The sequence below is a fragment of the Meriones unguiculatus genome, chromosome 3 (assembly GCF_030254825.1).
Source record: "Meriones unguiculatus strain TT.TT164.6M chromosome 3, Bangor_MerUng_6.1, whole genome shotgun sequence".
In the NCBI taxonomy this organism is placed as follows: domain Eukaryota; kingdom Metazoa; phylum Chordata; class Mammalia; order Rodentia; family Muridae; genus Meriones; species Meriones unguiculatus.
The window spans coordinates 167,031,730-167,058,969 of record NC_083351.1 but is presented as its reverse complement, the minus strand read 5'-3'; positions in this window follow the sequence as shown (position 1 = coordinate 167,058,969).

Below are 27,240 nucleotides of genomic sequence, written 5' to 3'. Positions count from 1 at the left end.
TTTTGCCTGTGTGTATGTTTGTGTGAAAGTGTAGGATCCCCTGGAACTGAATCACAGACAATTTTAGGCTATGAATTTTGTGTTGGATACTGAACCTGGGTCCTCTGGAATAGCAGCTAGTGCTCTGAAGTGCTGAGCCATCTCTTCAACTTCTAGTATGTAAATATTGTCTACTATGTAAAAATTGTCTAGAGATGACAATTTCTAGCACCAAGAATGGGAGCTAGACAGGGACAAGCTTCATACTACATGAGGAGGCAAAAGCCTGGAGAGATGGCTGAGCAGTTAAAAGCACTGAATGCTCTTGCAGAGAACCCGAGTTCTATTCATCATACCCACATGGCAGCTCACAACTGTATGTTACTCCTGTTCCAGGGGATCTGATATTCTCACACAGACATGCATGCAGTCAAAACACCAATGTATACAAAATAAAAATAAATAATTTCTTTAAATTAAAAAAAAAGGAGTCAGAAACTGGATCATCTCTAGTTTGAGTGTAGCCTGGGTTATAGATTGAAACTATTTCATCTAGCCAAGTATAAACACTCAGTCCTCAGTTCAATAACAGAGAATCAATATACAGCCTTGAGACTTGAGATAGTACAAGTCTAGAATTTTTGAAGGTGGGAGCCATAGTACCCTGGAGTAAAGAGAGTAAGAAACATGGATAAGGCCAGTGACAATTTAAATTCAGCCACATTCTTTGGGAAATTTGTTTCAGGTAAAGAATATCTTAGACCCACCTGTGGTGGTACAGGCTTTTAATCCCGAACTATGAAGGTAAAATATCGTGTAGAACGAAACACCCACGTTTAAAAGTGAAGTCTCACTAAGTGTCAAAATGACGTGATGAATCAGAGAAGAATTTGAGGCAATAAAATATTCCCAACTCTCATGAGAACTGATAGGAAAGAGAAGCTCCTCAAGGGAGCAGCACAGAGAATGAGGAAGAGGAAGCAGTTTTACTGGGAAAGATTCACAGAGAAATGTTACAGACAATAACCTGGAGACAGGTGATAACAGAACCAGCCGGAAAAGGGAAAGGATCTGGATTAGAAGAGATTGTAGAGGCCAAGAGAAAAAACAAAATGAACAAGTCAGATGTGGGAGGATTTTGAGCCAGAAAAGCTAAGTTGAACCAGCTAGGAATGGTAAGCTTAGGCAGCAGTAAGTCTCCAAAGCTGAAAACATTCTAAGCCTAGATTAGATTGTACAGAGGCTATAAGCTTCCAGGCTGAGCCTAGTTTAGCAGATGGAGGAAGTAAGCCTCCAACTCTACAATGGCATCTGGTGAATTAAAGTTACATTTATAGTAGATAGATATATCATAGGTAGGTAGGTAAGTATATAGATAATAGGTAGGTGGATAGATAGTTTCAGAATCAGGGTTTCTACTACTGAGATGAAACACAATGACCAAAACACCAGTTGGGGAGGAAAGGCTTTATTTGGCTCCTACTTCCACATCCATAGTCAATCACTGGATGAAGTCAAGACAGAAACTCAATCAGGGTTGGAACCTAGAGGGAGGAGCTGATGTAGAGGCCATGGAAGAGTGCTGCTTCCTGTTCCTCATGGCCTCTTCACCCTACCTTCTCATAGAACCCAGGACCATCACCCCAGGGATGGCACCACCCACAAAGCCTGGGTCCTCATCAGGCAATTGCTCACAAATTGAGAAAATACATTACAGCTGAATCTCATGGAGGCATTCCCTCAAATGAAGTTCCTTCCTCTCTGAGGACTGTAGTTTCTGTCGACATGCAAAAGCAGCCAATACAGATAGATAGATAGATAGATACATTTGTACATACATACATATATACATACATACATATTTAATAGATGAAAGAAAAATTAAATAGGTAGGTAGATTGATAGATACATAGATACTTAGATAGATGATACATAGATAGAGATAGAACATGCATAGATAAAAAGATTGATGCTTAGATAAATAATACATAGATAAAATGGTGCAGACATACATATATAAACAGATAAAAAAGATAGATTAAATGGAACAGTAGATTGATAGATACAAAGATAGTGCATACTTAGGTACATAGGTAGATAGATGATCCTTAGATAAAGAGAACATTCATAGATAAATACATACATACATATGTATGTACATAGATTGGTAGAGAGATGGTAGATATAGAGAAATAGAGAAAGAAAGACATACAAACATAGAGACATTAGATAAATATAGATACATTCATAGATAGATGATTCATACATACATATATACAAACATAAAGATAGATAGATAGATTGATACAAAGATAGATCAATAGAAAGAGACATAGATAGATAGACAGACAAAGAAATGATAGACATAATAAATGTGAGGGAAAAACATTTCAGATCCAAATATTAGGCTGCAATTGTGTCTCTCTGGGTATAAGACTTTTTGTTCAATCTTTTTGAACATTTTCTTGGGAGACATGAATAAAATTCCTCCCACGCCAGATAGAGTGCCAACAAAACACTACAGCTATGATTCCAACCTTGAATTAGCAATCAGGCTTGCTAAATCCTTTGGTGTATTGGGCTTAAGCTTGCAGATAGTCCAGTTGGTAGAAAGCCTCAACTCAGCATAATAACTTCATGTCACTCAAATTTCAACTGATGTGACAAAGGCCATGACCAAGAGTAACTAGAGAGGAGCAGGTTAGTTTTACCTCACAGCTTTTAAGTCCACTGAAGGAAGTCAATGTAGGAACTAGGGATAGGGACCTAGAGGCAGATACTGATAGAAAAGCCTTAAAGGAATATTGATTACTGGCTTGCTCCTCAGGTATCCTTAGCCTGCTTTGTGATACAGCATCTATGACCACCAGCTCATGCCTACCCCACCCACAATGGCCTGGGCCCTCCCATATCAACCACCAATTAAGAAAAAGCAGCACAGGCTTGCACACAGGACAGTAGTGTAGGGCATGTTCTTAATTGAGTTTCCCTCTTCTCAAATGAACCAGGCCTGTGTCAAATTGCAATAAAACTACCTAGTACAATTGACCCCTGTGGAGTCCATAGACACATTTACTGTTAAACCATGACTTTTCTTTCTTGTTTACTCCCTAGACCTCATATTAATATTGAAAGGAACATCACAATATAAAGCATTGCAGCTTGTAAAACTCCCACAGTCTTTACAATTCTAAAAATGTAAACGTTCATTTTTCTTCACTTTTTATTCATTTCTTTCTTGTTTTACAGTTTTTATTCCATCACTGAGCAGAAATAAGATGAAATCAAAAGAGACTAGAATGAAAAATCTGAGGGACTCTGGCTCCACATCAAGAGGAAGTTTCTTGAATTCACAAAGTAGGTTTTCAAACTAAGTAACTAGGATGGTATAGAATTTCTGCTCTGTCATTTCTCCCCGAAGACTAGGGGGGCATACCATCTATGCATTCTTATACCCTGTTTAATGGGGTTCACAGATTCAAGTAATGCATAGGTAAGCACTCTATCAGGTGAAGTATATCCAGACCTGTTTGAGAGGGACACAGGACATTGTTATTCCTTGGTGAAATCTAAGCAGTCACTATCTGAAATGAAAAAATAAAAATAAAAATAGAACACACACACAACACACTTAAAACCTAACGCTTTAAAAATGATAACAAATGGGTAAGATTTTATGTCAGATAGGCACTGATTTACTTTGATTCTGTATCTACACATGCTTTCTATATTGAAGATCTTGTGTCTGGAGAAATGACTCATCTCTTAAGAGCAGTGGATGTTCTTCAAGAGCAGCATGGCTCAGAACCATCCAATGGGAACTGATGCACTCTTCATTCAGGCAGGCATGCATGCAAATAGAGTGTTCACATACATAAAATACGTACAAAACTAAATTGTCAACATTGACATACCAATGATATTCTTTTACTTCATCCAGGGTTCAGGAGCTCAGACCCTGGAGCCAAGGGCAAAGTAGACCATTGCTCACCCCACACACTTGAAAAGTCCACATACTGTCTTCACTCTGCAGTGCCAGAATTAATGTCAGAGACACATACCAGTGAGGCAAGCAACCTGCTCCAGAACAACATCTCTGCTTTAATTAATTACTTCCTTTTTTATTTCTTTGTGAAACTGAGTTTTTATATCAAGAGGTTTAAAAATTCGGTGTCTACATATGTGTATTGTGTAGATTTGTGCATGTGAAAGGAGGGACACACACAGGCCAGAAGAAGTGGGCCAATGACATGAAGCCTGAGGCCCACCTGATATGAGTACTGAAAGCAAAGTTTTTTCATCTGAAAATGCAAGCTGTGCTCTTGAGCTATCAATCATTGCTCCAGTCTATAGGTTTTGTCTTTCCTTTTTAAGACAGTGCCTTACTCTGTACTCTAGGCTGGCCTAGATGTCTCTATGTGGCCCACCCTGGTGGAAAAACTTATCCACATTCCCCAGTGGTGGGAAAGTTGGCAATACTGTCATCAATCTGTTCATGTTTACTTCTGTCCAGAGAGCACCTGTTTAGACGTCCTCACCTCTATGGAATTTAGACAACAATTACATTTATACAAAGAACCTATCTTCTATGAGTACAACAAATATTCCAATGAAGAACAAAACAATAATAAATCATTTTGTTACTTTATTATACAGAAAAGAGGGCATATACTGGCTAAAACTAGGGAGAATTTTTTTTTAATACTTTCATACAGAGACAACTGAAGATGTAAATCATTTTGTAAAGAAAATGTTTTCTGTAGCAGAGGGATTTACATATTATTGAAAACCTTTATGTGCTATGACTATTTCAAAGAGTTTGTGAATCCAAAGGAATACTACCCTATAGACATGTGGCATGAAAGCTGGATAGAGTGGTTTATGGTGGTAGTCTCACCCAAACAAAAAGATCAAGAGTTCACTGCCAGGCTACATTATATTTTTATTTATTGTTTTCAATAAAAATAAAAAATTCTTTTTTCTGAGACAGAGATTCTCTGGGTAGCTGTGTCTGTCCTGGACTTACTTTATAGACCAGGTTGTCTTCAAACTCAGAGATCCACCTGTCTCTGTCTCCCTGAGTGCTGGGATTGCAAGTGTGCACCACATTGCATGCAAGGACACAAAAGTTTTAAGAGAAAAAAATTGTAAACCCTGTTCAATTTACCCCGTGTTGTCTTCTCTTTCTCTTCACTCATCTCTCATGGGCCCATAGTGTCTAGTGGCTTGAGTGTACTGGATGTTAATTTTCTGTGATTCATTAAAGCCTTATTCATAAGATGTGTGCTATGTTGCTCACTTTACATTAAAATTTTTGTACACGTAAATGAACAGCTACACAAGAAGGTTGTAACTTACACACAGGCAAAAGACAGGAATGAAAGAAGTTATCACCAAAACTTTAGTTTTATGGATGACCTGGACCTTTGCCTCACTCATTAAAGAGTGGTGTTTTTCCACTGGGGTTGTAGAGTAACTGACACCTCCTGACCCCGAACCTGGCAGTGAGGTTGATAACTGAAAAAGACCACAGAGGAAGAGCATCCAGGTTTACAGCTGCAGGACAAAGCCACTGGTTATCCTGTCCTGACAGAAGCAACTTATAAATATAAAGTGGTCTTTCTCACTCCACAAGATCATCTGCTCTCACAATTGCATTGTTCTCCATGTCAATTCAGCCTCCGAATTCCAACTCACTAAACATCATTTTGTTTCCAAAATTATGAAGAGTGTCTGAAGTCCTGAGTCACCAGCATGAGAGATTGGTCCCAAGCCTTTAATTTCTTCCAATCCAGAAGTCCTGTTTGCCAATGACTGTCACCTCTGCTGGCAAACACAGAGTCTGAGTTCTTGGTCATAGACAGAACGCTCTCCACATCTAGAGCAAATAAGTGTAGCAAAGGACATGCACTTGGGCTGTCTTATGGCCCTGAGTCTATCTATTTGCTCTGCACAGAGTTGGGTAAATCTCTCTATGGAGATATAACCTAACTCATCATGGCATTCCAGCGGAGCAGGGTACTGTTCCACATTCATCTTGCTCAAGTTAGCTGTGTTCTGCAAAAGGTTCGTCAGGTTGTGCATGGAGAAGTCATTGTCATAGAAACTGACATTGGCCAGCTGAGAGCACTTGCTGAGGGAAGGTATGAGCACAGTGAGATGGGAGTCCATCATCCAACAAGACTCCAAGTCCAGGGATTGCAAAGTGTCTGCCACATTCTCTAGGAGGATTTGGAGAGGCGTAACATCCAAATCCGTTAAGCACACACATTTCAGGTCCAGATGTTTCAGCTGAAAGAGCTTCGGGCACTCAGACAAGGAATTCAGGTCTGACTGTGAAAGGTTGCAGGAGGTGATGGACAGGGTCTCCAACGGGGCCATCAGGCACCTAGAAATTGACAAGGAGATTTTTTCTGGAAAATGGTGTTGGAGAATATAGGTGGTATTTAAACAGAGGTAGAAAGAATTCGGTGCCCAAGGTCAGTTTGACCAAATAGCAAGGACACTTTCTAAGATGTTTCTTGTTGGAATCTGCTCAGTCAAGACAAACCCACCCTTCCTCTCTTTAGCCTCACTCTCAAGCAGAAAACTGTTCAGCCCATAAGCACAGAAAACACTCATAAGAAATTCCAAACCACGAGTCTGAGAGATCTTTTCATCTTCTGCTATCTTCTTCAATTTCTTTCTTCAGAGACTTGAAGTTTTTCATACAAGTCTTTCACTGGCACAGTTAGAGTTACACCAAGACAGTTTATGTTTTTTGGGGGCGATAGTGTTGTTTTCCTAATTTCTTTCTTAGCCTCTTAGCATTTTGAATACAGAGGAATACTGATTTTCTCTTTTAGTAAATTTTGTATCTAGCCACTTTCCTTATGGTGATTTTCAGCTATAGAATTTGCTGGAAGATTTTTGGGGTCACCCATGCATACTATCATATCATCTGTGAATAGATTCAATGCAAATCCTTTCAAAATACCAACAAAATTCTTCAGACCTTGAAAGAATAATTCTCAGCAAAACAAAAACCCCGGAATAGCTAAAACAATCTTGTACAATAAAAGATCATCTGGAGGTAGTTCTATTCCTGAATTCAGGCTGTACTATAGAGCAACAGTAATAAATAAAAACTGCATGGCAAAGGCATAGAATCAGGCTGTGTGGTCAGTAGAATCAAATAGAAGATGCATAAAAACCTACACACCTATAGGCATTTGAGTTTTGACAAAGAAAAACCATACAATCGAAAAAAAGACAGCATCTTCAACAAATGGTGCTGGTCTTACTGGGTGTCTACATGTAGAAAAATGGAAATAGATTCACATTCATCACCCTGAACAAAACTCAAGTCTAAGTAGATCAAATACCTCAACATGAAACCAGACACACTAAATCTACAGGAAGAAAAATTGGTGAAGAGCTTTGAACACAATGACACAGGAGATAACTTCCTGAACAGAATATCAATAGCTCATGCTATAAGATCAACAATCAATAAATGGGACCTCATGAAACTGAAAAGTTCTGTAAGGCAAAGAACATTGTCAACAGAACAAACAGCAGACAACAGACAGGGAAACAATCTTCACCAACCCTACATCTCACAAATCGCTAATGTCTAGAATCTATAAAGAACTTAAGAAGTTAAGCACCAAGAAACCAAACAAAATGTAAAAATGGGGTACAGGGCTAAGCAGAATTCTCAACAGAGAAATACAGAATGGTGGCGAAACATTTAAAGAAATGCTCCACATCTTTAGATATCAGGAAAATGAAACTCCAAATGACTCTGAGATGTCATCTCATACCCATCATATATGGCTAAGATCAAAAACTCAAGTAACAGCACATGCTGGAGAGGATGTGGAGAATGGAGAACCCCCTCCATTGCTGGTACTAGCACAAAAATATACAACCACTTTGGAAATCAATCTGGCACTTTCTTAGAAAAGAGGAAGTAGCCCTTCCTCCAGAACCTGTTGTACCACTCCTTGGCATATACCTGAAAGATGCTAAACCACACAAGGGCATTTGCTCAACTACAATTTATGATTCTAGCAGCTTTATTTGTAATAGACAGAATCTGCACACAACCTAGATGTCCCTCAATCAAAGAATTGATACAGAAATATTAAATTTGCAAGCAAGTGGATGTAACAGGAAAAGATCATCCTGACTGGAGTAACCTGGAAGAAGAAAGACACTCATGGTATATACTCACTTATAAGCAGATATTAGGTATGTAATACAAATAAACATACAAAAATCTACAGACCTGAAGAAGCTAAACAAGGAGGAACCTAGTGAGGATGTTTAAATCCCACTCAGAAGGGCAAAAGGATGGAGACTAGAAGCAGCTGAAGACAGGAAACAGGATGGGAACAAATATAGATGTCCTCTGAAAGACTCCACTCACCATGGAATCAAAGCAAATGCAGAGACAGAGACCCACAATTTGGGCAGACAGCAGGGATCTTATGGAAGAAGGTGGGAAGAGAAGGAATCAGCAGGGACAGGAACCTCATGAGGAGAACAACAAAGCCCAAAAATTAGGGCACAGGGGGGCCTCCATAGATTAATGCACCAGCCAAGGACCATTCAAGAAGACCTAGACCCCTGCTGAGATGTAGCCTATAGACAGTTCAGTCTCCACATAAGTCGAATAATAAGGATAGCAGGGGCTGCCACTGACCAGAACTTGGTTGCCTGTTTTTTGAGCTCCTCTCCCAGGCAGGGTGGGTTTACCAAGCCACAGAGGAAGAGAGGATCCAGGCATTCCTGATGAGACTTGATAGGCAAGGGTCAGATAGCAGTGGTGTAGGACTCCCCTTTTCAGAGTGCTAGAGAAAAGGAATGGTAAGGAAGATGGTGGGAGGTAAGACCGAGGGAAGATGAGAAAGGGAACTGCATTCAGGATACAAAATGAATTAATTGTATATGATAACAACAACAACAATAATAATAAAAGAAAAAGAAAAGAAGTTCCAACCCATGAAAGTCCTGGCAGGCTCTAGGGACACTTCCTGTGTGCTCATTGGACTCTGGATTCCATCAATGCCTTGCACAGTCACTATTGCTGTCATTTAACACCCACACTATCCCCATTGTGCCATGTACACTACTTGGGCTCAAAACATTTCACCCATAGCAAATTTGGGGTAGACTGAGTCTACTAACAGATCTGAGCACAGAGCTCACCTCCAAATTGTGCTGGTGAGTCTTCTGAACCTTCACTGCATTCTCCCTTTACTGTTCCCTTTCCATTGGATTGGGTGGGCATGATTCCAAGAAGAATTACAGCCCATCTTTACTAGATCTGACCTTCAGTCCTCAGATTAAAGAGTGTGAATTTGACAACTTGATTCATTACACATGGAAACAACACATAACCTTCATATTCTAATGAGGCCTAAATATTGTACCCAGTGACTGGCAGGTCGCATGATCCAGTAATCTTTAAAATTAAAGAAATGTCTGCTCTGGCAGCTGACCCAGCCCTCACCCTTACTTACCCAAGAACCAGATGCAGGTGGTCTCTAAGAAAGTAGATGCCATTCATGGAGAGATACTGAAGACAGTCGAGTTTGTAAAACTGAGAAATGAACTTCCTGATACACTTCTCTTCTCGGTCTGTTGTCCTGTTGCCAATGATGAAGACATTCTTGACGGTATTTGCCAGGAAGAATTTGCGAAGATTTCTCATCCGGCCCAGGAAAGGAGCAACTTGTGACAGTTTTAACATATCCCAACTGATCATCATCAGTTCCAAAGTCTCGATGTACTCTGCACGGAAACCTTTGAAGACCCCTCGGTTAATATATGAAGACAGAGCCCAGATCTTCATCTCCATACAGCAGAACTCTACAGAGCCCTTTCTCAGCTGGGCCCATTTCAATAAACATGTTTGTTCTTCATCTATACATGCCCTGAGCCAAAGGTCAGCTACCACTTCAGGCGCCGCCTCAGTGCATATCGTGGAAGGAACTTCACTACTTGCTGCTCATCTCGGGCCTCTGCTGAGCAGTCACCCTCCTCTGCACCAGCCAATATGCTCCAGAATTCATGGTGCTTCTTCCTCAGGTCAAGAACCTGAAGTTTTCTCCTCCTGTGAGGAAAATATATGAAGTGTCAGCTATATGGCAAGACCCAACAGCAACCCAGCATTTCCTCCAAATCTCTAATCTCAACTCTAACTCCGGATGAGGTGTTATTTTTTTTTTCATTATTCAGTATGCAGCCTGCAGAAGTCTTCCGTGTGTTGCACATGTAGTCCTCATAACTTTCCTTCCTCTCAGTGACTCTATTACTCCTTAGTCCCATTACTAGTTATTGTGGGACTACATGGAAGACTCATATCAATGTGTGGGTACACCTACTCCCAACTCTGACCACAGCCAACCTTTCTTAGGACAAGCAAAAACAGCTTCCAAGGCCCTTGCACCCCTATCTGATGATCCATCAAAAGCTTCATGAAGAAGCCATTTTCCATAACCCCACAAATGCTTCCCTTTTATCCATGGGCTCCATTCCAAACTACTGGCTTATTACTTACCTGGAGTGAATCTTTCTTTGCAGCTGCATGTCTACTCCTGCTAGAACTGCCTGCAAGGTTTCCAAGTCAGGGGTCTTCATCAATGCCCCCACAGGGAGACAGGGGAAAGGCCAGGCTGCCACCATTGCTTTCACAGTCATAGTATGTCTGCCAGTCAAGGCCTCCTTGAATAGTGCTGGCAAGAGCTCCATGGGCAGTTTGTCCAGAGCTGACATGTCCAAGGTCTCATCTCTCAGCAGAGCCTGCCTTGCCAGCTTCAGGAGTGTGGGTGGAGTCTGAGCACTCATCCTGGAAGGTCTTCAGTCAGAAGGATCCTGGGGAGGCATTTAGAGAAAAATATATTGTCAGCATCAAGTTTAAAAGACCCCTCACCATCACAGGAACCTTTCAAGGTCAGGCAAGGTTACTGCTCTGTCCTTGGTGGAGACATCAACTTAATCCATTGTCCTCACTTTAAGTCTCAAACCAAACTCCGTCATGGACAGCACGAGGAGCCTCTGACAGGTACACCCAGGGTTACACATTCCTCAGTCATCCTTCCAACCCTAACCAATGCCCCAGTCAATCCCATCCCCACTGGGCAGGGCCCCTAGAAGTCTGAATGCTGAGTACTATCTTTGTATGCCGACCAGACACAGATCATATGACAAGTCCCTAAGCACAGAGCATGGAAGTTTACACACCCATCTTGAAAAATTTTTTTCTAAAATATAGAATCTGCCTGTGAAAAACTTTCATACTCCTAGAAATGGGGTTGATACTCCATCCTGCATTATATAAAGTTGAACTTAAATCCAATCTTCTTCAGTAGGTTCATCTGAATAGACAGGAAAGAACAATCTTGTCCTAAAAACAACTACTCAACATTGTGGAAAGGATGAAGAAAGGTAGCCACCCTCAGGGGATGGCACTTAGCTGATGGCAGGTGGGAAAGGAGTCATGTTTCTCTAAGAGGCTGGCCACCCGAAGTTTGCTCACATTCAAGTGAGTATATTGGCCACACAAACTGAACATCCTTTATTATTATTATTATTATTATTATTATTATTATTATTATTACTATTACTATTATTATTATTATTTTGGTTGGTGGCAACTGGGGAGGTTGACCTGGGTGGACTGGGAAGTGAGTGTGCTCAGGGTTCAATGATGTGAATTTCCCCAATAATAAATAAAATCATTACAAATTTAAAAGGTAGTTTTAAATTCTACACATTCAGAAATATAAAGCCTTTAGAAACATAAATAAATAAATAAATGAACAAATAAATAAATAACCGACTTTTCCTACTTTGGGCCAAACCTCTCTATTTTGAGGGACCCTGGCCTTTTGGATCAAAGTGACTTACCTGTTCTGAGCACTGATGAGCATAGGGTCTCTGGATCTTAGCAGAGCCAGGCTAAGACCACAGTCTTCACATCCCTGAGGGAATGACTCCTGTCTCCCTGAAGCCTTTATATACCATCCTGCTCAGCCCCTCCCTATTGCAGCCCCACCTCCCAACCACAAGCTGCCATCTGCTTGCATATTTGAGTCCAGACACTTAATCCCACCTTGGGTGTTCCCATTCTCTAGATTGACTCAAGCATTCAGTGTCAATGCAAACACAATAAAAACAGAATAGGATGAAAATCATGTGTCCACTTACTGACTAATTCCCTAACCTTCAATTTTTATGGTTTGGTGCTTATTTATTTACTCTTCTATTTGCTCTTGTTGTCCTTGCTTTTGGGTTGTGTTCTGACAACATTGTTCTGTAGGTAAGGATAACTTGGAATTCCAATTCACAGGCATCTTCTTGCCTAAGGGTTCCTGCTGGGAGAATTATTATGTGAGCCAAAGCTGCTAGCTGCCCTGGCCTCAGGCTGGCCTCAAACTCACAGATCTGCCTGCCTCTGTCTCCCTGAGTGCTGGGTTACAAAAGAGTGCCACCAGGCCAACTCCTCATGCTTTATCTTTGGATTATTTTCTGTATTGTTTTGTCTATTTTCACTTATTCTGAATTGTTTGTTTTTGTTTTATTTTCTTATAATTCTATTTCTGGTATTGTTTTTTGTTTGTTTGTTTGTTTCTTTGTGGGTTAGTTTTTTGAGACAAGGTTTCTCTGTATAACTCTGCATGTCCTAGAACTCACTTTGTAGACCATGATGGACTCTACTCCCAGAGATCTCCTGACTCTTTCTCCTGAGTGCTGGGATTAAAGGCATATACCACCACAGCTGGCTCCCTCTCTCTCTTTCCCCTTTTTAAGATTTAATTATTTTATATTTGTGAATGCTCCTCTGCATGTACATCAGCATGATAGAAGAGGGCATCAGATCACATTATGGTTGTGAGCCTCCTTGGGGATGCTGAGAATTGAACCCAGGACCTCTGGAAGAACAAACAGTGCTCTTAACAACTGTGCCATCTCTCCAAACCCCTGGCTCCTTCTTATTACTCTTTGGTGCCTGTTTGTCTTCTAAGGGAAGAGAAGAGATTGTGGATTGGGATGGAAGAGAATGTAGGCAGGATCACAGAGAAGCTGGTAGAGAAGAAGCCATAATGAGAATGTACTGTATGAAAAAATATATATTTTCAATAAACAAAGTGCAACGAGAAAGGGCTGGAGAGATGACTGATGCGGCAGCTCTCAGATATCTGCAACCCCATTTTCTGAAGCTAACTTCTGACCTCAAGAAGACACACATAATACTCCATGGTACACACTGATTGTTTGGCTTTGTTTTGTTTTGTTTTGTTTTGTTTTTTTGAGACACACTTTCTCTGTAGACCAGGCTATGCTCAATCTCACAGAGATCTACCTCAGCTTGCCTCACCCAGTATTGAGATTAAAGGTATGTGTCATTATGCCAAGGTTAAAGTTTTTAAAAAGAAATAGTTCAAACATTACAGAGATCTGTTTTTGAATTTTTATATAATTTATTACCTTGTATTTTATGTGCATTGGTGGTTTTTCTACATGTATGTTTCTGTGAAAGTGTTGGATCCCCTGGAACTGGAGTTACAGATAGTTGTGGGCTGTCATATTCATGCTGGGAAATGAACCTGTGTCCTCTGGAAGAGCAGCTAGTGCTCTTAAGTGCTGAGCCATCTCTCCAACATCTATCATGTAAATCTTAAGAAGGAAATCAGGAAAGACTAGGTTGGCACATTGTGTGGAGATGATGCCACCAAGAATGGGAGCTTGACAGGGAGAAGTTTCATACTACAAATGGAGGCAGAGGGCTGGAGATGTGGTGCAGCAGTTAAGAGCACTGAATGCTCTTGCAGAGGACCCAGGTTCTAGTCACTGCACCCACAGGGCAGCTCACAACTCTTTGTAACTATTGTTCCAGAATCCAACACCCTCACACAGACAAACATGCAGTCCAAACAGCAATGCACACAAAATAAAAAGAAATAACTTCTTTAAAAAAAAAACTATGTTCTGAAATACAAAGTTAAAAACTGTTACTAATATTAAAATATAAAAATAAAAATACATGTTCTGAAGCAATATATAGATTTAATACATTCCTATCAAGTTACCAACATAGTTCTTTACAAAACTTGAAAGAAAAATTCTCAACTTCATAGGGAAAAACAAGAAACCCAGAATCACTAAAACAATCCTATACAATCATAGATCTTCTAGAGGTATCTCCATTCCTGATCTCAAGCTGTACTATAGAGCAACAGTAATAAAAATGGCATGGTACTGGCATAGAAACAGATTGGTAGATCAATGGAAATGAATAGAAGAACCAGAAACAAACCCACATGCTTCTGGACAACTGAATTTGACAAAGATGTCAAAATCATACAATGGAAAAAATGTCAGCATCTTCAACAAATGGTGCGTGTTTAACTGGATGTCTACATATAGAAAATGCAGCTAGATCCATACTTATCACCATACCCAAAATTCAAGGCCAAGTCGATCAAAGATCTCAACATAAAACAAGACACACTAAATCAATAGAAGAAAAAGTGGGGAAGAGCCTTGACCTTATTGGCACAGGAGACAACTTTCTGAACAGTTTGGCAACACACACTGAATTTCTTCTTTTGCATTTTTTGGTTGTTGATACTTGGGGTGGTTGACCTGACTGAAATGAAATGTCAGTGTGCTCAGGGTTCAATGATATGAAATTGCCCAAATCAATAAAAATATTAACAATTTTAAAAGTAGTTTTAAAAAATATACATCCAGAAAAATTCCTTTAGAAACTTATGTAAATAAATAAACAAATGAATACATGAATGACTTTCTCATCTTGGGCCTACCCTCTCTATTTCAGGGCTCCTGGGCCCTTTGGATCAAAGTGACTTACCTGTTCTGAGCACTGATGAGCACACGGTCTCTGGATACCAGGAGAGCCAGGCTGTCACCACAGTGATCACAGTGTTTATCCCTGAGGGAATGCCTCCTCTGCCTTCCCTGCAGCCTGTATATACCACCCTGCTAGGTCCCTCCCTTTTGCAGTCCCACCCACCAACCACAAGCTGCCATCTGCTTGTATATTTGAGTCCAGACATTTAATCCCACCTTGGATTTTCCCATTCCTAGATTGAATCAAGATTTCTGTGTCAATGCAAACAACCAAAACATAACAGGAAGAAAATTATGAGTCCGTTTACTGACTAGTTCCCTCACCTTGAATTTTACGATATGCTTGCTTGTTTATTTACTCTTCTATTTGCTCTTGTTCTCCTTGGTTTTGAATTGTGTTCTGACAACTTTGCTATGTAGGTAAGGTTAATTTGGAATTCCAATTCACAGGGATCCTCCTGCTTCAGCCTTCCTGTAGGGAGGATTACTATGTGAATCAACTACCCTGGCAGTGTTTATATATTTGTGACCAGCATGGTTCAGGGTGTGAGTCAGCAGAGTGGGGGAGTGTTAACTTAATCTTGAAAATATAAACTTATTTGTCTATTCTAGAAGCAAGAGCTGAGCTTGATGCTTTGCCAATCTTCCTGTTTGGTAGCTACTCAGAGGCTGAGGCAGGAGGATAGCTTACATCCATTAATAATGTTAATACTTCAGGAATAGCCACACAGTGACCATTCCAACACCACACTCAGATTACATCATTTTGACCAGCTAAACATAATCAATTATGTTCCAAGTGTATGGCATTTTATCTAGGAGGCTAGACAAAGCACTTTAAGCTAATTGGCTAGGATTAGGGTAGGGGATGTCATGAGTGCTTTCCAGCCATCTGGAAATAAGGAATATACCAGGCTGTTGTGATCCTTAACACAAGCAGAACATGCATTTGCCATCTATTGTTTGATCCTAAGCAGCAAGTACAAATTACTGAATTGTATTCTAGTGTCAGGCATGGAGGGATTGAGAATTTGGTCTTAATTTCACCTTACAATCAAAATGGAGACTTGAAGACAAAATGGCCTCTGATATGCTAAAGGTGACAGCAAGAGTTAACTGAGGAGCCACAGTCATGCTAAGGACTAAAGTAGGTCTCTGCAGAGGGGCTTTAGAGTGTAAGCAGGTCATAACAATATTTGGCAGGGCTTTCTGTGCCAGGAATTTAGGTAGTAAAATCCTTGCTTGACATTCACAAAACAATAGGTGACATCTAGACCTGATCTAGACTTGTTGGAACATGCCTATCCTCTGAGAATGTGAGAGTTTAAGTATACAGGGCTCAAAAGTTCAATGTCTTCATTGGCTATAATTGGAAATTGGGGTTGCACTTTACTTTCTCACAACATTTCACAAAGTGTATCAGGGAGGGAGATTTCACTGGTTTTTCTCAGGAAGTTCAGTAAAATTTCAGAAAAGGAGGATCACCTGACATGGAGAGATGTTCAGTGTCTAGGAGAACATCCTGCTATTGCAAAATGCTGAAGTTCACTGCCCAGCATGAATGGCGGTGATGTGAAATGTTCTATAACTTGAGTGCAAAGGAATCTATTGACCATTCCTGGATTTAACGGGCACAATTATGTTCATGTGGATATGCACACAAGCACTCACACACACAAATGGAGAGAGAATGATGAGGCTGGAAAAGAGAGAGAGATCATGAACACACTATCCTATTTGGGACTTCTCTGTCAAATCCTCCCCTCAGGGATCAGGGAACCCAGTGAAAAAGGAGGAAGAAAGACTGTGAGAACCAGATGGAATGGAGTACACCAAGGAAAACAGGCTTTCTTAAACCCAGCAGAAGACTGCACATATGAATCAAGAGAGACTGAGGCAGCATGCACAGGGCCTGCAAGGGTCTGTACCACATGAGGTGTCAATGTGGAGAGGAGTGGACACAAGCTCCCATCCCTTACCCAGAAGCTAGGGATATGCTATTGCAAATGGGAATGGAGTTCCCTCAAATGGAGTCTCCCCAAGAGTACAAATGTCACTCTGTACAACAGGCCCAGTGACCAACACAAAATGAACTCAGTGGCATCTTTGGAGGTTCTTGGTCTCATAATGTTTTCTCAGGATTTTTCTTTACTTTTTATATTACTTTTATATTACTTTGCTTGTATATTATGTCTACCAATTTTGTGGTTTTTTCTGTTATTGTTGTTTCTTCTTATTTATTTATTTAATTATTGTTTTTGTATAAGGAGAGGAAATGGGAAGAAGAGTGAATGGAGAGAAGAAATAGGAGAATGGTATGGTGTCCCTCCACCCCCCCTCCCCAGAGGTAAATGACAAAAATGAGTGAAAGGGAAAGAACATGAGGCAGAGAAAGCCAGTTTTGTTTTCATGGGATTCGTTTATGAGCCAAAGTGTCCTCCTTCTGCATCTAAATGATTCATTTTTTTTATTTTTAAGACAGGGCTCCTCTGTGTAGCCTTGACTGCCCTGGATCAGACTGGCTTTAAACTCACAGGGATCTGAGTGTCTCTGTCTCCCTGAGTGCTGGGATTACAAAAGAGTGTCACTGTGCCCACCTCCTCATGATCTATCCTTGATTTTTTTTTCTCTGTTCATGTATTTATTTCTCCTACTCAATTTGTTTGTTTTTGTTTTATTTTCTTATAATTCTATTCTGTTTCTATGTTTTGTGTTGGACTTTCAAAACACGGTTTCTCTCTGTACCTCTGGCTATCCTGCAATTCACTTTGTAGTCCATGCTGGAATCAACTCAGAGATCTCCTGACTCTGCCTCCTGAGTGCTGGGATTAAAGGTGTGTGTCACCACACCTGGCTCCCTCCCTCTCTTTCCATTTTTTAAGATTTAATTATTTTGTGTATGTGAGTGCATTTCTGCATGGACATCTGCCTGATAGAAGAGGAAATCAGATCACATTATACATGTGGTTGCTGAAAATTGAACCCAGGACTACTGGAAGAACAAACAGTGCTCTTAACCACTGAGCCATCTCTCCAACCACTTGGATCCTTCTTATTATTCTTTAGTTGCCTGTTTGTCTTCTTAGGGAAGAGATGACAGTGGGAATGGGGATGGAAGAGAAGGTGGGGAGGATTACAGAGGAGCTGGTTGACAAGAGGCCATAATCAGAATGTATTGTATGAAAAACATCTATTGTCAATAAATGAAGAGCAAAGAAAATACCTGAGGCAATGATTGAGCAGTCAAGAGAACTGGCTGCTCTTAACAAGGAGCCATTTCCATTTCCCAGCATCCACATGGCAGCTCTAAAATATCTGCAAATCCATTTTCACAGGGTTTACAATTTTTTTCTCTTAAAAATTTTGTTTCCTCGCATGCAATGTGGTGCACACTTGCAATCCCAACACTCAGGGAGACAGAGACAGGTGGATCTCTGAGTTTGAAGACAACCTGGTCTATAAAGTAAGTCCAGGACAGACACAGCTACCCAGAGAATCTCTGTCTCCCAAAAAAGAAGTTTTTATTTTACTTGAAAACAATAAATAAAAATGTATTGTAGCCTGGCAGTGAACTCTTGATCTTTTTGTTTGGGTGAAACTACCACCATAAAGCACTCTATCCAGCTTGCATACCACAAGTATATAGGGTAGTGTTCCTTTGGATCCACAAACTCTTTGAAATAGTCATAGCACATAAAGGTTTTCAATAATATGTAAATCCCTCTGCTACAGAAAACATTTACTTTACAAAATAATTTACATCTTCAGTTGTCTCTGTATGAAAGTATTTAAAAAAAATCTCCAAGGCCTGGCCAGTGTATTCCCCCTTTTCTGTATAGTAAAATAGCAAAATGATTTATTATTGTTTTGTTTTTCTTTGGAACATTTATTGAACCCATAGAATTGGGTTCTTTGTTTAACTAATTGTTGTTGTCTAAATTCCATAAAAAATCTGAATTTTAGGACTCCTCAACAGGTTCTTTGTGGACAGAAGTAAACACAAGAAAATTGATGACAGTATTGCCAACTTTCCCAGCACAGGGGAAGATGCATAAATTTTTCCACCAAGGTGGGCCACATCTAGGCCAGCCTAGAGTACAGAGTAAGACACTTAAAGAAAAAAGACAAAACCGATAGACTGGAACAATCATTCACAGCTCAAGAGCACAGCTTGCATTTTCAAAGACCAAACTTTGCTTTCAGTACTCATAACAGGTGGTTCTCAACTGGGCCTCAGGATTCATGTCATAGGCCCAGTTATCCTTGCTTGTGTGTGTCCCTCCTTTCACATGCATAGATCAACACAATACACCTACATAGACACCTAATTTTTAAACCTCTTTTTTTATTGTTTGTTATTATTTCTTACATTTTATTAACTCTGTATCCCTGCTGTATCCACTCCCTTATCCCCTCCCAATTCCACCCTCTCCCTCAGCTTCTCCCTGCCACTTTCCAAGTCCAATTTTTAAAGCTCTTGATATAAAAACTCAGTTTCTCAAGGAAATAAAAAAGGAACTGGTTAATTAAAGCAGAGATGTTGTTCAGGAGCAGGGTGCTTGCCTCACTGGTGTGTCTCTGACATTAATTCTGGCACTGCAGAGTAAAGAGAGTATGTGGATGTTTCAGGTGTGTGGGGTGAGCAATAGCCTACTTTGCCCTTGGATTCAGGATCTGACCTCCTGCACAATAGATGAAGTGAAAGGACAACACTGGAATGTCAATGTTGAAAATTTAGTTTTGTGTGTATTTTATGTATATGAGTGCTCTATTTGCATGCATGCCTGCTTGACCAAAGAGGGCATCAGATGCCATTATGGTTGAGTCAGGATGCTTTGGAAGAGCATCCACTGCTCTCAATGCTGATGCATTTTTCCGGCGACAAGATCCTCAATGTAGAAAGCACATGTTGATACAGAATCACAAGTAATTAAGTATCTATTTTACATAAAATCTTACCCATTTGTTATCATGTTTTTTTTTTAATTTTTTGTTATTTTATTTCATTCGTTTTTTATTTTTTTAATATTCATCATACATTATTTATTTATTTTCCCAGCTGTAGACCCCTCCCTCTTTTCCTCCCCATTCTACCCTCCCTCCCTCATCTCCTCCTTGTGCCTTTCCAAGTGCACTGCTTAGGGAGGTCCTTCTCCTCTTCCATCTGACCCTAACTTATTAGGTATCTTCTGTACTGGCTGTAATGTCCTCTTCTGTGGCCTAGCAAGGCTGTTCCTCCCTAGGGGGTGGGGTGAGGTAAAGGAGACAGTCCTTGAGTTCATTTCAGAAATAGACACACACACAGGTAAATTTTAATCTACCGTGTTTTTTCTCTTAATGGCAATACAGGAAAAGTACCTCTTCAAGAAATTTTAAAGTATTTCTATCTTTAAATTTCCCTTATCCATGAGAACTTCTGATTTTTCTTTAGTGAATCGATATTCACTGAAAATTAACAAGAAATAAAAGAAACAGAACTTTAACACTAGATACAGGTGACACAGGTGAGTTGCTGGAGGATTTGCCTAGCATGCACTGATCCCTGGGCCCTCTCCAACAACACAGTGTGTTAAGAGGCCACAGTGCTTGTATTCCATGTCCTTACACTCAGGAGGTAGAGGCAGAAGGGTCACTGTTCAAGGTCATTTAGGATACACATGCAGTACTCCTGGGCTACAACAATCGGGTTTCATAGTAGCGAAACCAACCAAACAAGCAAATTAGCAAGGAGTACTAAGATGAAATGAATAACATTAGAAGATGCTTGAGAAACAGCCTGTGAGGTCAGCAGCTGGGAGCTGAGGCTGGGTTTGATGACACATGCTAATGACTCCAGCATTCAGGAGATACATTCAGGAGGCCTGCAGACTCTGGCCAGCCTGAGCTACATGGCCAGTTTCATCCCAATCTGGGCAACATAGCCAAACGTTGTCTCAAAAATTAACAGAATCACAAATTATCAACGGAAAATACTTTCGGTTAAAGGCAAAACCACATTTGGGTTTAAAAACTAATCTCCACTCTGCAAATCTGGATACAGAAATTTTAATGCCCTGTGCTGTCTTGGGTCTAATGTCGTTAGCCTGGAGTGGCTGGGTGATGATGGTGTGTGACAGTGGTGCCAGCAATCCAACTCCAAGCAGGGCCAGGCAGTGGCTCTGGGCTCTGCAACTCTGGGTGTCTTCTCAGGCTCCTCTGAAGCTCTTATCCACATTTCTCCCTACTCCTCTCCTTTGCCACCCCAGCTCCACCCACAAGCTGCAATTTGATTCCATGGGAAGGGATAAGTCTCATAGAGCCACTCCCCTAACTAAAAACTGCAGCTAAGTAAGGATTGCCAAGAGAGGGAGAACTGGTCATACAGAATCCCCAGCCTGCTCATCCATAGGCAATGCCAGGTGGTCAGAACTAAAATCACACACACACAAGTAATGCTAAATAGACTCAGCAGGTTGAATATAAATATTTGGCATCTATACACACACTCACATGTGTCTGTGTAATATATGTGTATGTGTACACACACACACACACACACACACACACACATGTTTTTTCAACACAGGATTTTTCTGTGAAGCCTTTGCTGTCCTGGACTCACTTTGTAGACCAGGCTGAACTTGAACTCACAGAGATCTGCCTACCTCTACCTCTCCGATTGCTGGGATAACAGGTGTATGCCACTGACCTGGCTATTTATATATTTATAAGAAAGAAAAAAAAATCAATGATGTCGAGATGGAGTGAGGGTACATACATGGAAAGGGCTTGACTGAGAAAAGGAAAATGCTATGATTATATTTAATTGAAAATATTTTTTAAAATAACAAAATCAGGGGTTAAAACGAGGCTCAGCAGCTGCCTGGTTCCTGGTCCAGGTCAGCCAAGGCTACACAGAGAAAGCCTGTCTAAAACAAACAAACAAACAAACAAAAACAGAAAATGAGAGGTAGAGAGAGAGATGGCTCAGCAATTAAGAGCTCTTGCTGCTCTTTCAGGGTACTATACTTGAGTTCCTAGGATCCACTTGAGGCAACTCTAGCTCCAGGGGAATCTGTCATCCTCTGTTGCAGGATATTTGATCCCATTGTGATTCCCAAAATTGTGAACTGTAAAACCCTCTTTCTTTGGTGTGGTTGAGCCCTAGCACACACCTTTAATCCAAGAACTGTCTGTTTATTGTAAACAGGTGATTTTGGTGTGGTTCACCCAGACTTTAATCCAAGAGCTCTCAGTATACTGGATCTAATAAAGTTAATACTAGGTCAAGAGGCAGAGCTAGAAACCAGCTGGCAGAGATTAAAGAGTAGGAGGGACTTTGAGTTGAGACAGCATGGAGAAGAAGAAAGGCAATTAGCTCAAGCTCTGGCTTTAGCTTAGTTAGCTCCCCAGCTCCCTGGCTTTTGGGCTTTTAGCTAACAAGCCATTGGCCTTGGGTGTTTTGTTTGTTTGTTTTGTTTTGTTTGCCTTTTGCTCTGGGGCTGTCAGCTGAGCTAATGAGCCTTTTGGGTTTTTTCCATCAGACTGAAGGTTAGCTGGTTACTTTCTCTGCCTCTCTGAGCTAGCAGGTTTTTCTCCCCAGCATCTGGCTCCTGAGTCTTTATTGGTAAAATACAGCGGTTGAGCTGTTCTTTCTAATAACATTTGAAGCCCAATGTGGAGCTTAAAAAGTGTAAATAAAAGAGTTTTTAAAAACTAACGCCTACAACATTCTCTGGCCTCTCCTTGCTGTGATCAAATACCTAAGCAGTACAGCTTGCTGTTCAGTTGAACTTCATAAATTTATCTGGGAAGACACTTTCAGTCTTGCTGTTAGCTTAGAAGCTATAATTGGCCTTGTGGTGGTTTATACGGGCAGGATCTAGAATTGCTGTGGAGACAAAGGTCTGCACATGTCTGAGGGACTTTCTAGATTAGACAGAGGTGAATAAGGTTCACCCTAATGTGGGAAATGCCATTCCATGTGCCTTCCCTGAAGTGCATAAAGAGGACTAAGCTATCTGAACAAGAGCTTCATTGCTTTGCCTCCTCACAGTGGATGAAATGTATCCAGTGGCTTCACTGTCCCTCTGCCATTCCTTCTTCACAGTGATAGCCTCCACTTAGACTAAAAGACAAATAGACCCTTAAGTGACATTTGTCAGGATTTTTGTCACACTGAGAAAAGTAAATGCATGTAGTCCTTAGGTGACTGACTGGAATTTGAGATAGTGGTATTTAACATGGGAAACTAAAGAGTGAATTTCTGTTTCACAGGGGTAGTCCTTGAGCACTGCTCATACAATTATCTTTCAAGGTGAACTGATTCCACTGGCTTGAAGTTAGGAAGAGCTGGGCTGGATCCCCATGCAGACATCATTTTTCTAAGATGTGACCCAGGCTTATAAGGCTACCAGGACTCAGGTTCTGACCCTAACGAATGGATGTTGCCCTGAATCTCAATGGCTAATTAAAGAGACAAACAGTGTCAGACAGAGAAGAGACTGGTTCAGCATTCCCACCCCGGGATGGGAGACAGACAGTATGCACATCAAAGGTGTGCTGGTCATGTGTGACTCATCACTGCCTGTACTTCCAGTCAGTCCTGCAAGTTGACCTGACAGTTTCTCAGAAACCTGAATTCTCTTTGCCAGAGTAAAGTGTTCTTCCTGTGGCCAAAAGTCAATCTTTGGCCTCTCTCAGCTTAAAATTCCTGGACAAATGCCAATTGAAAGAAACCGATTGTTTCAAAACTCTGATAGCTAAAGGGGAGTATGTCTCTAGACCAGCTGTTCTCAACCTGTGTATTGAGATGCCTTTGGGGTCTCATATCAGATATTCTGAATTTCAGATGTTTACATTATGATCGATAACAGTAGCGAAATTGTATTATGAAGTAGCAATGGAGTAATCTTATGGTTGGGGTGTCACCCCAACACAAGCAACTTTACTAAAGGATCACAGCATTAGGAAGGTTGAGAATCACTGCTCTAGATAATCTTCATCTTTTAGGGATAGTCACAGAGAGGAAACTTCCAGTTTTGAGAGCCCAGGGCAGACAGATGAACAGAGTGTCAGTCCAGGGGATGTCATCAGAACTCTGGTGAGGTGAAGAGCAGGAGAAACACCAGGTTCTAGGACCAAACAGGGTCACAGTAATTGAGTTCATAGGGAAGCTAAGAAAGAAGTGCCATTCAAGAACAACAACTTGGTTCTCACTCTTACCTGAAGGATAGAGATAACACACACAGGAGGAAGGAAGTTCTTAAAATAAGAGTATTTTCTCTCCTTAGGAAACTCCCCCAGGAACTCCTGAGAAGGTAGACATAAGTTGGGAACAGAATGTGAGCCAATTTATTCAGGAAGCTGCTCTAGACACAAAGACTAATAGGAACATTTTACAGGGAGGTCTTGAGGTAACAGGCACTCACAGGCTTGAGGCAGCAAGTTGATGCTGGAGAATTTCTAGTCCTGGGGAATGAATCTTTGGTAAATTGAGGCTTATTCTTAAGTCATTAATTTTAATAGACAGAACTGGTGGAACTTTGTGTGTGAGGTGGAGTGGGGCAGGAGCATTATTATGGCAGAGTTCAAGAAAAGGGAAAGATTTGTGGCATGCATGTGCAAGTTCCTCTTGTAGACTCATGCCAAGGCTCCTTCCAAAGGAACCCGGAAAGGATTACACGGAGGGTAGTGCAGAACTCATGCAGCAGTGCCGAGGTCTTACTGGACCCTGTGAGGGACCAGGGCAATTTCAAACAGGAAAGAGATACATGTACACAGAACAGAAAGAGAGATGTAGAGTCATGAACCTCTCATTACATGGATATAAAATGCATTCTGCTTTCTAAAAACAATAGGGAAAAATCTAAAAAAGTGCATAAAAGGGATAGGGCAGTAGAGTGGTCATTTAGCATGTGGAAGGCTGTAGGTTAACTCCCAAGGACTGCAAAAGAATAGGGGTGAAAGCCAGTCAACAGATGCAATTTTCTCTTGTTTGTTTATTTGTTTTTTTTTTACACTGGCAATGGGAACCCAGGACCACATATAGGCACAACAAATAATAGACCGCACAATACACCTCCATTTTTTTCTCTCTCATTTTTCTTTCTTCCTCCTGCTCTTATTTTTGTTTTGTTTTTCTAGACAGCATTTCTCTGTGTAGCCCTGTCTGTCCTGAAACTCACTCTGTAAACTCACTCTGTAAACTAGGCTGGCCTCAAACACATAGAGATCCACCTGTCACGGCCTCCTGAGTTCTGGGATTAAAGGCATCTGCCACTGTGCTCAGCAGTATCCTTGGCTTTAAATCATGGTCTCAGTAAATTCCTCTGGCTGGCCTTGAATTTGAGACCCTCCTTTCTCAGTCTCCCTAGTAGATAGTCAGAGTCCTGTTCTAATCCTGGCTGTAGGCTATCAGAATCTGCCAACTTAATTTTAGGAAGAGCCTCTGCTACCCTAAAAGGCATCACCATTTTTCCATTGGTGGTAGATCATGATTACACGGGAGAAATAAAAATTTTGGCTAGTAGTTCACAGGGACCCCTTTTTATTAAACAAGGACAGCGATTGGCCCAGGCCCTTCCCCTACCTTTAGATTCATCCACCCCTTCATTCAAGCCTCATCAAGGAAGTTCTATTCCAGGGTCCTCAGATATCTATTGGATTCAAGAAATCACCCAAAAACGTCCCATTCTCAAACTTGAGCTCAATGGAAAAACTTTTGAGGGCATTCTAGATTCAGGGGCTGACTCCACCGTAATCTCACAAAATGCCTGGCCTACATCTTGGCCCCTCCAGCCCTCAATGACTCACTTACAGGGCATAGGTCAATCTACAAACACCCTTCAAAGTTCCCAGCTTTTAACATGGAAAGATGCTGAGGGAAACTCTGGACATGTTAAACCTTTCGTAGTCCCGGGCCTCCCAGTCAATCTCTGGGGGAGACATATTCTAACTCAGATGGGAGTCTTTATGTTTAGCCCCTCAGAAACCGTGACTCATCCAATGCTTGATCAAGGATTTATTCCTGGAAAAGAACTGGGCAAAAATAATCAGGGTGCCCTGGATCCTATTGCAGTCACCCCTAAAATGTCCAGGACAGGCCTTGGTTATGACTCCCATTTTTTCTAAGGGCCATTGCTCCTCCTGCACACCAGGCAGACAAAATAACCTGGAAGAGTGACGTCCCTGTCTGGGTAGATCAATGGCCCCTTCCACAAAATAAATTAATGGCTGCCATGCAGTTAGTGCAGGAACAGCTAATGGCTGGCTACATTGAACCATCCACCTCCCCTTGGAATACCCCCCCCCAAGAGGATTTACACAGCCTCTGACCCGCAACCATTAAACTCGCAATGCAGGTCTGATTCCAGGTTAAAAGGATGGTGTAATCCCCTCCTGATCCAATTTACTAAGCCAGGAAAACAAAAAGATTGGACAGGCCAAGGATATCAATGGGGACTTAGATTATATAAGGAGGGAAAAGATTTTGGTCTGAAGTTTAAGATAAGCTTAACTAAAAATATTCCAAATAGAGGCTCTGCTGCCATCGGGCCTAATAAAATATTACACCAGCCTGCTAAGCCTGCCCAAAAGAATAAGCCCACCATTCTGCCCACTATTACCATGCCTTCATTAATTGCTCCATTTCAACCTACCATCCCTGATGGCCCTCCCTCTTCCGCTGATCTTATTATCTCCTTGATTAATGCTTCTCTTGAAGCTATTCATAATACCAGCCTACCCGAATATCAAGAGTGCTGGATTTGATTTTCCTCCACACCTCCCTTCTATGGGGGTATTGCCTCCTTTCCAAACCCCATCCCCACTAATGACGCTGATTGCTTTTCATGGGCTACTGATACATCAGGAGGCCTTACTCTTAGCATGGTATCAGGCTTGGGACATTGCTTACTAGGACCAAATATGCTTCCCCCCGCTTCTTTATTACAAGTTTGCAATCAAACCTCTGTTGTAAATAATTCCTTCACCTATACTAAAGTTCCTGATAATACTTATTTGGCTTGCTCTCTTGGATTAACTACTTATATAGTTAATTCAGTTTTTCTTACAGAAAGGGATTTTTGTGTAGTTGTTTTCATTCTTCCTAGGCTTTTTATACATAATTCAGATAATTTTCTAAACTTTTGGGAGAGAAAAACCTATTCATCAAAAACCAAGAGAGAGCCTCTCACAGCAGTTACACTTAATGTCATCCTTGGCCTGAGTGCTGCTGGGGCCAGAACCGGCATGGCTTCTCTTGTTACTTCTCAACAGCATTATGCACAATTAACTGCTACTGTTGATAAAGATATCCAAGAAGTCCACCAAGGAATGCAAAATCTTAAGGATTCTCTAGCCTCCTTATCGGAAGTCGTTCTTCAGAACCTGCGAGGCTTAGATTTGGTCTTCCTC